We start from the raw sequence: 14,834 nt of genomic DNA on the forward strand, positions 1-14,834 counted from the left end.
TATGTTAACCCAATAGAGCGCCATCGAATAGTCACAGGATGAAGTATTCGTCAAGGGTGCGAGGAAGACTGCTATGGACTAGTCTCCAACATGCACTGCTGAATGGAAAGGCAAGTTGCACTGCAGTGTGGAGAGTGTGTTTCTTTATATCTAAGAAATGGAATACCTTCTGAACTGGGCTTTCTTTTATATTTTTTAAGTGTATTCATTTATTTTTAAATTTTTTTTTAATGTTTATTATTTATTTTTGAGAGAGAGAGACAGAGCGTGAGCAGGGGAGGGGGCAGAGAGAGAGGGAGACACAGAATCGGAAGCAGGCTCCAGGCTCCGAGCTGTCAGCACGGAGCCGGACGCGGGCCTCGAACTCACGAACCGCAAGATCATGACCTGAGCCAAAGTCGGAAGCTTAACCGACTGAGCCACCCAGGTGCCTCGAGTTTATTTATTTATTTTGAGAGAGGGATAGAGAGCAGAGAAGGGGCAGAGAGAGACGAGAGACGGAGAGAGAGAATCCCAAGAATCCCGCCATGTCAGGGGAGAGTCTCAGGCTGGCTCTCAGGACTGTGAGATCATGACCTGCGCTAAAATCAAGAGTTGGATGCTTACCCAACTGAGCCACCCAGGAGCCCGTCTGGCTTGTGTTTTTGAAAAATCAATTTTTAAAAGCTAATAAAAATTGTTCCTCGTTTGGAAGGATAGAAAGGAGTTATTGAATCAAAGGTGCAACTTAGGCTTCCTATGCCGTCCCTCGTTTGGAGTTTTTGACTTTGGAACAATGTAAATGTAAATTAAAAACTTAAATCGAAATGAGGGGGGAAAAATCCCTAAAAATTGAAAACAAAAATAAATGATCTTAATTGTATATCAAATTAGCAGCTTAAGGACACAGGGAAAAATTACATAATGTGACTTTAAAACACAGTGTTTGACTAATACAGCTGTCGTGGGACATATTCTAAGAACAACAACGAAAATAAAACTGCAAAGAAATCCTAAACTGTGTTCATTATTCCCACTGTTAGTAGTAAGAAAGCATCCAGGCTCCTTTCTTTCCGCCAGGCTTAAGGTGTTGGCTTTTATTTTGGCCTGGAGCCTCTCTTCTTCAGTGTCCTTGGCTGGACCTGGGATATATGGCCACACTCTGGCTTTAAGGACGCTGAAGACAATAAAGAGCAATATTCTCACAATTATTTCAACGAACCATTACATGGGGCTAGGCATTCATCTGTTCTTTCCCACACACACACAAAATGAGGGTCTCTTAGCAAGGAAGAAGGAGAGAATGCACTGGAGAGAAGTAATTTAAAGCACTGGCCACAGAGGGTAAGAGTAAGGGGAAGACCTCAGATGAATGCTTTCTGAAGGCATGGAGGAGGCCATCTTGGGGGGCACCACAAGGGGAAAACAAACTTGTAGCGCATTCATGGGCCAGTTGACCAAACGACAGATTTGACTGCTAATCTCTTTTTTTAAAAAAAATGTTTATTTAATTTTGAGAAAGCGGGGGGAGGGGCAGAGAGAGAGAGAATCCCAAGCAGGCCCTGAGCTATCAGTACAGAGCCCCACACGGGGCTCGATCCCAGGAACTGTGAGATCATGACCTGAGCAGAAATCAAGATTCCGATGCTTAACTGACTAAGCCACCCGGGCGCCCCAAATCGCTACCACTCTTATGAGTTGGATTATTTTTCTCTTAAGCATTCTCTGAAGCTTCTTGAGTGTCCTCTGCGTGTGTATATGTGTGCGGGCATGCATATGTGTGTATCCAACTGACAAGAGAGGTTAAGTATCTTGACTAAGAGCATACAGCTAGTAAGTGGAAGAATCTGGAATCTCACTCACACAGGGATGGAGACAGGCTCTTAATTACTCCTCTAGAGACTGGTTTTACCGGATCCAAGATAAGGGCTATAATACCTGGGATTCATTTTGTAACAGCAGCTAACATTTACCAGCCAAGCGCTGTGCTAAGTGCTTTATATAGATGATCTCTCTTAATCCTAGAGAAAACTCAACTATTACCTCGTGATTCCAGACGGGAACATTGAGATTCCGATAGCCTGAATAATTTGTCCAACTTCTTAGCTTTACTAAGCAACAGAGCTGGATGGAATGTATGCCTAAATTCTCTCTGCTCGCCCTGTCTCCTCTTACCTGCCTTGGGAAATTGTCTCTTCTTGGAAAGAAGTTTTTTTTTTTTTTTTTTTTTTTAAACCTTATTTCTGAGACATCATTTTCAGATATTAAATTTACATTGGGTGATTGTAGGGTTTTTTTTTTTTGGCCTCATTAAGCGCACAAAGAGTTTAATAAAATATTTTAAAATATAAATTCCTTTTAGTAGGTAACATGCAGGTTAAAGGAAACCTTCTTAAAGAAATATGAATGAATATTGAGGGTTAAGAATTCTGAATCCCAGAATTGGTAGTCTAGATCACGATGCACTTAAGCAAGAAGTCAAGAAGTTGTATTTCAAGGAAAACAACCTATTGTTGGCACAAGCGTGAAGGTATACTAGCTGCAGGACAGGGGCCAAGACGGAGGCCAAGAAGTCTACAGGGCATGTTAGGATCTGAGAGTCTGAAGTGGGAGACCATAGAACTTTCCAAGGTCAGCTGTTGTAGTAGCCAAGAAGATACATGGGAGTAGCTTCCACTACTGAAAACAAGAAGACTTTTCTGCAAAAAGCAACTTTGGTCGCCTAGCTTGACAGTCACATGCTATCCCACAATGTGTGTTCTTTTTTTAAAGCACTGTCTGGACTTAAACCAGCTTCACTTTTGGCAGTAGTGAGTCTAAAGAAATACAGCTGATCCTTAAATAATACATGTTGAAACTTGCATGGGTTATACCCAGATTTTTGTACAGTGTAGTACAGTTCAAGAAATGTGTTTTCTCTTCCTTCTGATTCTCTTAATAACATTTTCTTTCCTTTAGCTTACTTTACTGTAAGAATACAGTATATACTACATATGATACATAAAATATGTGTTGATCAATTGTTTCTGTTCTTGGCAAAGCAACTGGTCAGCAGTAGGCTATTAGTTAAGTTTGGGGGGGAGTCAAAAGGTATACTCAGGTTTTTGACTCTACAAGATGTTGGTGCCCCTGACCTGCTCATTGTTCAAAGGTCAATTGTAATTCTCTGGCTTCAGGAGATCCTGATCTCGGGGCTCCGTTTCATTAGCATCATCTTCTGAGGACTGTCCTGTCCACGCAAAGCTACCGACAGCTACTAACTAATGTTACCAGAAGCGAATGTTCCAGAGCAAATATGTCATCAAGATAATGTCCCCATATTAAGAATAAACACATTTTATAAACAGGTAAAGCCACCTGAAAGTTTTTAAAAGTTTATTCATGAGAAATGCATAAATATCCCAATAAGTATGAAGGGAAGCCTCACTAACGTCCAGTCAGGAGGCTGGAAGGTAGAGCCCTACCACTCAATGTCAGTTACAGGAAGGACTGTCAATTGCAGACTCCAACAGAAGAATGGTCAACAAGAAAGAATCTTCAATTACAGGTCCCAACAGAAAAAGATACACGTTGCATCTTTTATAAGAAATCAACTACCCCTGCAATTCAGTCAATGAGCAACAGTCATCACCCTGAACTCTTGCTTTTTTCCAATGGACTTTTATTCAAAACAACCCCTCCCAACTTCCTCCTTCTTCTCCATAAACGAACATTCTTCTTTGTTGGTTGGACTTGCCTGTGGTTTTGCTGTAGCTTCCATGTCTTGAATTGTAATTCTCTGCTAGTCCTGAATAAACCCGTTTTTCTGAATAATTGGCTGTTTTATTTTTTTTTTATTTTTTAATGTTTATTTAATTTTGAGAGAGAGAGAGCAAGGTGAGCAGGGGAGGGGCAGAGAGAGAGGGAGACACAGAATCCGAAGCAGGCTCCAGGCTCTGAGCTGTCAGCACAGAGCCTGATTCGGGGCTCGAACTTGTCAACCGTGAGATCGTGACCTGAGCCGAAGTCGGATTCTTAACCTACTGAGCCACCCAGGCGCCCTTGGCTGTTTTACTTTTGAAGTTAACAAGTAAAAAGTGCACGTCTCTCAGCCATGAGGAAGACAAAACCATTCTCCACATAGATTATGTGCTCATCAGGTGTCTTATGTCAGGCATGATTATCCTCCCATCGTTTTAATTTTGTGTTTATTAATCTTATGGTTAGTATTGCAGGCTCTAGAAAAAAAAAGAAAGAGGCCCCGAACTTTATGCATTATTTAAGAATTCAAAGGTTTTCTTAATTTTTCTTTCTTTATTTTTAAGTTTATTTATTTATTTTGAGAAAGAGACAGAGAAAGTCCGCAGAGGAGGGGTAGAGAGAGAGGGTGAGAGAAAATCCCAAGAAGCCTCCGCACGGGCAGCACAGAGCCTGATGCGGGGCTCAAACCCACAAACTGTGAGATCACGACTTGAGCCGACACCAAGAGTCGGTCGGATGTCTAAGCCACTAAGCCACCCACCCAGACCTGGCACCCTCACCTGGCCTTCTTCTTGCTTAAAACTTCGTCTCACAGCCCTGGGATGTCATGTCTCTTTCACGGAGTTCTGGTTTTGGAGATCGGCACTTAGTAAGCCTCTCACAATATCTTCCAATATTGAGGTGAATGAAATATTTAGATTCCTCAAAGTGTTACCGAGACTTAGATGGAAAAGGAACGAAGCCCTGGTCCTTTCCGCTGCCGCAGTAAAGACTTCCAGGACAGGGAAAGGAAAGTACAGCTGAGCAACGTGTTATTAAAAGGACACTCCAAGGGAGGAACAGGCCGAGTGAGGAGAGACAAAGGCCCTAGAAACTCTAGGGTGTGGGCTTCCATCAGTTTCGCTTTTCCCCTGGCTTCTAGGGTTGCAACATTTGAGTGACAGCCCTGGATTATATAATAATTAGCCAACAATCCATGTCCTTGCCCAAGATGTATTTAAAATACCTGCATGGGGTAGGAAATCGCAACATTTTGTCTGTTCTAGGGACATAGGTCAGGTCTGCATGAGCACAACAAGCATATCAAACTTAACTCTCCCTGGGCCGGGATGTTGTGCCCACAGACCCGCTGCCAGATGCATGCAACGGGTGGTGTCCGGGCGGTCCTGGGTTGGGGCTGTCCATCCTCCTGTCGCTCATGCCCAGCTTCCTGCCTAATGAAAGCGGCTGTACGTCGAAAAATTGCAAAACCAGGTGCACAAATCCTAACTGACTTTGGTAAAGGTTACAGTTAGATCCTGCCCGTCTTCGGTTATGACCCCGTTAAAGCAGCTTGCTGGGAAGTGCAGGTCACCCCACCCCCACTGTCCGAACCTAGAGCATTCCCACAAAACCTTTCATAAGCCAAAATAGCCATAAAAGGAAGAAGCAGTTGTCATTAACTTCCATGGAAAATTCTTTGAGTGCTCCCAGACGCAAAACAATAAGCCCTCTTAGGCTTTTCTGATACCTTAGGACACATCTTGCTAACAGATGAACAAAAGAAATCGAGATAAAGCACCGATGCTCATAGACACAATCCAGAGCTCTGGCGGCTGGGCTCTGAGATGCCGCGTGTGGTTCCTGGGGAAGGAGCTTGGCGGAGCCAGTCTCCCTGCTCGGGTGCACGCTGCCTCCACAAAGCCCCAACAGGTGCCAAACGATGCCAAAGACTCATCTCGCTTTTCACCTTTTTTTTTTCTTTTTTTTTTTTTTTCCATAAAAGCAAAAGCCCTCTTTGGATTTCCTTGGTTAGCGAAAACAGGTAATGACGTCGTAAATCTTTGGAAAAGCGGGGGCACACCCACCATGAGACTCAACCTGTTAGCTGGACCCACAGGCGTGAGGCAAGCTCTCTCCTTCTTACCCATGTCGATTTCCCATTCTCTCTCTCCCCCAGTTTTGCTTTTTTTCCATTGTCCCTGCGATCTGTATAAATGTAAGGAAAACGTGGTGTGCGTGTAAGCCAACATGTTTGAAATACACCCCCGGCAACCGTCTCCTTGGTATGTGGGCAACCAAGAAAATGCAGGTCGAAGGAAGCAACGTCTTGCATTGGGGTCAAGCTTTCTTACCCCCAGAACTTTTAGGCTGGCCTCGGACCCAGACAGCTACAGGGAGGAGGGAGAGGCTCACGTGGCCTTCATTCTCTGACCACTCTCCCGATGAACAGTGAAAAACAAGCTGTGGCCCACAGAAGACTTCATATGGTGATGTCCTGATCTGGCACTCCCGCCCTCTGGACGGCGCGGAAGCCCCAATTCTGGCTTTTTCTCTCCTGGGGCGCTTTTGTGAGTTCTCCGAAGCCTTCTCTCCCCACTCTCCTGCTGGACACCAAGTTCATTTCCCTGGGTATTCCCTGCTGTGGGTGACGTGCTCTCCAGCCCGCCTTGGAAGCTGCGTCTGCCCGAGGCCCCCCCCCCCACCTCCTGTCACAGTCACCTTGGTGTGGCCAGCGGGGAGGTCCTCACAGCCAGGATCACCTCAAGAGAGCCCTGGCCTGGCTACTTTCTGGGCAGCTACTTTGTCTAGGACAGAAAACCCAAGTCTTTGTCTTGCCAGACTCTCTGAGCCCAGGCCGCTCCATGCAGGAAAATCTCTTAACCTTAAAACCTGGGGCACTTGGAATTTTTTTTTTTTTTTTCCTCTAAACACTTCCCTCCAAACCCCTCTCATTCTGAGCCAGAGATGGGAGGTGGTCAAGATGAGCACCGCATTCAGCAACTAGCTTTAAATGGATCCTCACACATCTTTCTCCTCCTATCATGCTCCTGGTCTACATGATGGTGAAAGGGAGGCATTGACCCGGATCCCGACAGTAGTTCTGGAAAGACGAGCTGGCGAGCGCCTCTCTTGAGGACGTATATAGTCTCTTCGTTGCTCTCAGCGTTTGAATTTCGGTGAAAACTGCAAGACAGTGAAAAAACTTACATCTAGCATCCCGTTGCATAGGCTTGAGGCAATTGGGCACCTCCCTCCCTTCCTCCCACCCCCGTCCCCCCAGGCACAGGGCACCATGGAATCAATCAGCAACCGTATCTGTCCAGGTCTGTGCCAGGCAACGAGGAAGTTATAAAGAAAAACTGGATTATAAGCCTTTGAGAACTAATCATCCCAATAAATAGAACTAATGGCGTTCATTCAAAACACAACACATCGAGTCAATAGCAGTCCTGTGCCAGCTGGCACAGCTCCGTTAGGCTAGCCAGACCAGGCACGTGAAAAACTGGGGTGGGGAACATGCCTCCGAAGCCACAGAGCCTTAGTAAGGGACGGGGCACAAGCAGGGGCAGCAGGGGCTAGCCTCAGCCTGTCCTTCCCTGCAGGATAACCTGGAACGTGCAAATACAGGATGCCTCCCGACCTCAGCCGCTCCAGGGGGGCCAAAGGGTCGCAGAGTTCCTCATCCTCCGGGAAGGGCCTTCCTCAGCCAGAGACAGCCTAGGAAAGCCAATGTGCACCCAGCACCTGAGGAAAGCGGAGGGAAGAGAACAGCATAGCCTTCGCAGTGTGTGGGAAGCGCAAGTCAAGAATGGGAATTTGAGGGAAACGATCATTTGGTTGCTGGACTGTGTTTCTTCAAGCACAAGAGACGAGATCATGTTAGTAGAGTACTGGGAATATCGTGCAGAAATAGTGGGGAAGACAGGGCAGGGCTAAGCTGAACAGGAAAGGTTAGGAGCGCAAAAGAAATTCAGAGCCTGAGCTGTTGACAGGATGCTGGGGCGGGAAGACGGCCGACTGCACAGGGCTCGCTTGGAGCAGGGCTGAGATCTGGCAAGGCCAAGAAGGGCAGGAGGATGCACAGCAGAGGGGAAAACAGCTTCCAAAACAGACAGAAACACCCGTAGTTATAGAGCACACACCGTCGTTAAGGGGAAGCAAAGGATTTGCTTTCCCTCTGCATCTTTGTTCCCTCTGCAGTCCCTGCCTCAAGAGCCCCGTCCTGGACCTCGCAAGCTTTGGCCGAAATCTGCCCTACAGTTAGGATGCAAGCAGAGCACCCTTCCAGATTCTTTAGTGTGCATTTGTCTCCTCCTTCTACTTGGCTGGAGCCTTGCTGTGATTGATGGAGACACGTGACTTCACTTGTAAGCGTTGCCCTAGTTTTTCTTATCCAGGTCAGTCTTTGAAGAACCTTAGGTCACAAATCCAGCCAGACAGGGAACTTTATTCACCCTCAGGATTTACATGCGTTGGCTTCGTGCGCCTTGGAAAGAAATATCCATGCGTCCCCTCCCTGGCCATCTGCATTCTGGTTTGTGTAGCAGAAGGGCTGGTTTTCCCCCCTCGTTATTTCATAGTTGTTTCTACCTGCACAAGTCAGTGGGGACAACAAGCTTGGCGATCATGCTAGACAGGAACTGAAGATGTTTCTTATCCTCTTAAGACATTATCAAGACAATTTTGTTGGAACAGGCAGTTACAGTATGACTGTGGCAGAAACGCAGGTGTAAGCTCCACCCCCTGCCCTATTTGGTCTCCAAGCAGTTACATTAATATCACATACAGGATCCGGTTTTTTGACTTGATTTGTTTGTCCTTCCTCCCTTCTAAAACCTCAGTTAAAAAATTTTTTTGTAATGCTTATTTTTGGGAAAGACAGAGTGCAAGCAGGGGAGGGGCAGAGAGTGAGGGAGACACAGAATCTGAAGTGGGCTCCAGGCTCTGAGCTGTCAGCACAGACCCCCAACACCGGGCTCGAACCCAGGAACCCTGAGATCATGACCTGAGCCGAAGTCAGATGCTTAACCGAATGAGCGCCCAGCCGCCCCTAAAAAAATCAGTTGTTTGAGGTATTATGTATATTTGATAAAATTTGCCAAGTTCAAGTACTCAACCTGCTGAATTTTGACAAATGTATAGAGTCAGGGAACCACTCCCACAGTAATAGTATGGAACACTTCTATCACCTTAGATGTTCCCACAGGGGTTTCTTGCAGCCAACCCCCTCCTCCGAGCCCTATCCCTGGCATACTTGGTCCCTTTCTTAAATATGAAGAGGGATGTGAGCGGCCTAAAAAGTTCATGGTCACATAAATATCACCTGAGGCCTTTGTTCTCAATCTCCAGTAAATGCAATTTGCTGGTCATTTCCTAACTGTCATGCTGAAGAATCAAGAATTGTTAAAATCTATCTTTTGCCACTTATTTGGAGCTGAACTCACCGTCTTTGTTGACTTGCTCCGTGGACAGCATAGAGAAAGTTTGCTCCCTGTTTCCAGAGAGAAGGCACTGTAATTGACATCTGTTTGGGGCTGAAAAGAGAGCAGTCTGAGCTTAAAGACAAAGAGATGCACCGTTGAAATTCAGTGCAGACAACTCTATCTCCTACCTCTCCTCCTATTATCTTTTGGTTAGATTTTAGTAAGATTTGGTGTCTGGGACGTTGTTACCCTTATTCCATTACCCTACGGGAATAAGAAGAGATGGGAAGTAATGAACAAAGCTAAGCAAGGAATGTGGGGAAGGGGCAATGGTGGTGCAAATGCAGTGGAGTGGAACAAAATGCATCAGAAGTCATTTTTGGGGCATGCATCGAGTGTTTTGGGTTCTGGGATACCAACCCCAACTAAGCTGTGGGGTCTTGCCCACCAGGAGCTCGCAGTTCAGTAGGGGAGGCAGCCATGTAATCAAGCAGTGATGAGATGATCGGATCATGGGATGACAGAGGCCGTGCTGTTGGTTACTGGAACGCGTACAAAGAGCCTGGCGTCCATTCTTACATCAGGAAAGCCTCCTGGAGACTGTGATATGCAGGCTTGGAAAGCATGAAGAGCTATAAAACCTGAGAATTTGTTTCTTGGGATTGTTCATGGTACTAAGCGATTCATAAAATAGAAATTGGAGACTTCTTAAAATGAAGTGGTGTCACGCAGAAGCGTGGAAGAAGTGAGAAACATTAAAAATGCAATCCGAATCAGGTTATATGCAAATCTAGGTGATTCAATGAATTCATAGAGAGAAAGGGAGGGAGCGAGGAAAAGGGAGAGAAACAGAGAGAGAAGAGAGAGAGAACATGCTACGCCACGGAGCACACACTGTGGCAGAGCCTGAAAATGTGGGCTCTGCATTTGGGGGGCTAAGGGTCTTGCTGCCTTCCCAAGAAGGATTGTGTTGCCCACATATGGGAATCAACCGCATGTGGAAATCAAGCAGAATGGGAAATGGAAAACCGGGGTTCTGATCTGGCTTAGCTCTGGGGTAACTCAACTTACCTACCAGATCAAGGGATGGAGCAAAATTATCTATTGTTTTAACCTCTAGAGTTTTCTAATTTGATGTTTACCTGGCAGGTGTTTGTAACTTTGTAGTGAGGGATAAGGATGGTAAGATGTTACTTGAGGCAGTAATACACAGGCGATGATGGCTCTATCTGCCCATGGCTCTCTGCAAAGGAATGCAACATCAGGCTATTCTTCAAGTGGCTATGGCTTTTGCCATGTGTATGGATGTTCAATGAGAATAACCCTGCTTACCCTGGCTGACTAGGGTAACTAGTCAGTTACCTAGACCAGAGCCGAAGACACCCAGGAGGGTATAGTGAGAAGTACGGCATGCCAAGTAACTACCAGTAGGGGTGACCCAATCAGAGCTTTCCTTGCTGGTGTAAACAGAATGCGCAGAAAAAACGTGGGTCACTGGAACTGCTGTTGTATTCTACATGACTGTGAGTCCATCTTGAAGCACCTCATGATCTGCTATTACAGTTTTAGAAGCACTGAGACACAGAATGAATCTAAATTTCTGAGTATGTTGCTGGTGTTTCCCATTACTACAGATCTTCTTACATAAACCCATCTAGAGCAATCGGATTTGCTAACTATGGAAGTCCCAAGGACAAGCAGGAAGCTCTCTCTGTCTAAGGGAGGCTCCTGGGTGAAGACAGATGAGTAAGAGATTTCGTTCTGCTAAAAGACTAGGTGCTTCTGGAAGGCACTTTGTAGCATCATATAGTATTAGTAAGCAGATGCTGCAGAAAAAAAGACATTCTCTATTTGCTTTGAGACTAAGATGAAGAAATAAATTGGCAAAATTGGCTTTATGGTTAAATTGATAATGTGGGAATATTGGCTGAGATTTCACCTGACTTGCAGCTAACCAGTTAGCCTGCCAGTTTCATGGATGCTGGCAGAAGACACGAGACTCCTGGCTCAGAGACAAAGCAATTGTGGCATTCAGACTCAGCATTTGCTCTTGTTTCTCAAGGCTCACTTCCAACAGAGTGGCACTCGGAGGGTCCAGAGGAGCGTAACTTTGAGCTTAGGGACGTTGAGACTTTTATAATTGGCTGCAAGGCTGCCTGCCCTTATCTTTATTTTAATGTGTAGGAAACAAAGTTGTCCTTTTCTCTGGAGGAAGATAATTCTCTGTCTTTCAAGGCTGTCTGCTGTACAAACATCCTTGAAAGGACAGCGTTCTTGAAAATGGAGTCAGTGCCTCTGTTGGAAAGGCAAGCAGAAACAGAGACTTAGAGATAACTGGCTGCAAGCAGTCACCCTTTAGTAGAATCATGAAATCAATGTAGAGGGTTTACACACATAAAAGAATGTTTCATGTAGTAGGGTAAGCATTGTTTAGGGAAACTTTTCCTTTGTTACATCTACGTGTAAAAACATTTTTCCCCTTTTTTCATTGGCAATAACTTTGAGACACATTGGCTATGATATTATTAAATACATTGAGTTCTTACATTCCGGGTGACATCACTTGGCTTGCATTATACCCAAAACAGTGCAATAGCAACATGTATTATGTTGGGGTTTTTCTAATATAAATCATAAATACAATGCCATAGACTCCATATTATAATCATGATTGATACACACATTCAAATGCTATTTTGGAGACTAGAAAATTTTAGATACTATATCGTGAGGGTTTTTTGGACTGATTAAGAAGGTAAATTTTACCTCAGGTTTCGGGTAGATAGTGGGCAAAATGTGTTTTATGAGTTTGGACCACTTACAGAACAAAACACAGTGTGGGGAAATTTACATTACTAACTGAATTGATGCTTTGCCAAGCATTGGATTTAATAAAGAGCACACACAGAAGTTAACAAATATGTGACATCTTAACAGCTCCAAAGCAAATATTTATTTCATCTGACTTGTATGCCTATGAAACAAATGTTCTGGACAGAGAAAATGAATGTTGGGTCCTTCATGTATTTGTTAAATTCAAGATTTTTAAAAACACTTTACACAAAGGACAAAATTGCATTAAAACTAGTTCTTAAAAGTCCAGTTTCCATCTGAGTAGATATTTATGATATCTCTGCTTGGATATGCAGAGATCTGAGTTCACATATGCAAAAGGTCGGAGGATAGAAAGATCTTCAAAACACCTACCTGCCTTCATGTTGGCTATATGGATTAGAGTAATTACAATATCAAAGACTAGAAATTATACTCAGTTTTCTATACCTACCACATTGCTTCTGTTTAAAATAAGTATTTACTGTTATTATTGCTAAGGTCAGAGTCATAGTAGAAGGTTTTAGTGCTAACATATTATTTTATATTAATTGCTAACATATTACTTTATATTAATTGAAAAACCCACTTAAATTGAGTATTTCAAAATCTTGGGAAAATCGATTTGAAGAATGAATGTAGATCATGTTTTAGAAATACATGAAATCTTAACATGTGAAAGCCGTTGTCCCAAGAACTGTATGATCTGCTAAAGAGAGAACTTTAGCAGCAGAACCAAGTACCATTTCACTGGATCTATTAAAAAAATAGAATTATTGTTTTTATAGGCTCACTTAAAGGAGGAATATAAAAATAATATTTTTCTTGGAATATTGTAAACATGAAGAGGTGCTATGAGTTCATTGTTTTTTCTTGCTTTCTCAGAAAAGTAGTAACACCACTTTTCCATGGGGTTCAACTAGCTGGAATGTTTGATTAGTTTAACTGTCTGCCTGAAATGCTCTTTCAGGAGAAAAACAATACAAGAAAACTAACTGGCATTGATTTCACCACACACACACACACACACACACACACACACGCACACACACACAATTTCTCCAAGATAAATTTTGGGGTTAGGAGTCATTCAGGCAAATCAAAACATGCCATCATTTAAGATGTTAGTAATGTTCTATAAATGGGTGTTATTTATTTCATACATAATGGAGAGCATAAGGAAAGGTGGTGTTTGCAGGAAGGCAGTAACATTCAGACTTCTAGGAGAGGTCCTTTGTCTGATGTAATCAAGACAGGAGTGGGTTGTAGACGCAAATCTATAAATATATAATAACTTGTCTCTCTTTTAACGTACGGTCAGTTTTCTTTGAGCACATTCATTAGCTGCACTTTCAACCACATGAGTAATGCATAATCTAAGACGACCAGCTTGCTTTCTTTAAAGCCAAGCAATCCGATTTCAGCACCTGTTTGAGCTTTGATGATTCTTTTTCGTCACAGTCGGGGACAGTTTTTGCCCCAACAACCGAAATTGGTGGTAATTTTTGTTTTTAGTGACTCACCTGTATCCAGTCATTCAGCTTTCAGCCTTATATATATACTCACATTTGATTGTTTTACATGATATTTTACTTGTATTTGTAATAACAACCATGATGACAAAATGGGGTTGAAATAAAACTAACACTAAAGAGTATAGAAAGTTGTAGCAGTGGGAGTGAAAGTGGGCAGTCCCCCAAAAGGTGGCATTTATTAGGTGTAAACATGCTGATGGTGGAGAGCAGGGTCTGCCAAGCCAGTTAAGTGGAAAGTGGTTAAAGGAGTTTCTCCTGTGTGTCAATTCTTGTTGCTACTAGTATTTTTACAGAATAAGGCACTCCTCATCTTCAACACCTAGAAAAAAAAGGTTATTTTTGAAAGTCCAGTTTGCCTCAGTTCACAAACCTATTCTTTTTTTAATTGATTGATTAATTTTATTTTAGAGAGTCAGAACATGCAGGCGGGGAGAGAGGCGGAGGGAGATAGAGAATTCCAAGTAGGCTCCACCCTCGGCAAAGAGCCCAATTGGGGGGGGGGGAGGGGCAGCACTCCATCCCACCACCAACCCACCCTGGGATGGGACCATGACCTGAGCAGAAATCAAGAGTTGGATGCTCAATGAGTCACCCAGGCACCCCCACAAACCTATTATTTTCCATTTACTTTTATGTAATTTTCATTGGTATGTATTTATTCTTTAGAGCCTCTAACATGTTACTGAAAAAGCAAGTTTCTTGCAATCAAATTCCTATGAAGGTTCTAAGACAACATCACTGTCCCACATGTAATTAAGTTTCATCTTCATCACAAAGTTTCTCTTAATGATTACATGTTTTATTTTATGAATATCTATTACGTATTACCTAGAGTGTCACCTGGGTACTAGAACCCTTCTTGGAACCATGACGTTTAAACTCACTCATTGTTTTCAGGGCAACTTCTCCTTCAATTCTTTAATCTCTTCCCTGAAGTATAGATGCTCCAGAGCTTTAAGGATCCCTCTGGGTGTCTCATTAGTGCTTTGTATAGTGCCACAGTGAATGGGGCCCACTAGTCCTTTCCAATACCCTTGGAAAATATTATTAAATTTATTTTTACAAACCTCGTCTATACCTTCCCCTGATGCTTTTAATATTTTCATAGCTACTCCCCAACTCCTATCTTTCGTTGATTTCAGAGTGTGGTTTGAGGTGGTTCTGTTGAACTTAAGCCTTTCTACTTCAACCCTGATCTTTATATTTACCTCTGGATTTGGTAGCCATAACTGCCCTGTGCCCTTCACTTTCAGCTTTCTTTTCAAAGCAGCTTTGCTTAATTGTGAATTTGTTCCCAAAAGCTGAGCAGAACAGTGCCAGATTCTTAAGATCTGGTGCTGTA

The sequence above is a fragment of the Leopardus geoffroyi genome, chromosome C3, assembly GCF_018350155.1.
Source record: "Leopardus geoffroyi isolate Oge1 chromosome C3, O.geoffroyi_Oge1_pat1.0, whole genome shotgun sequence".
In the NCBI taxonomy this organism is placed as follows: domain Eukaryota; kingdom Metazoa; phylum Chordata; class Mammalia; order Carnivora; family Felidae; genus Leopardus; species Leopardus geoffroyi.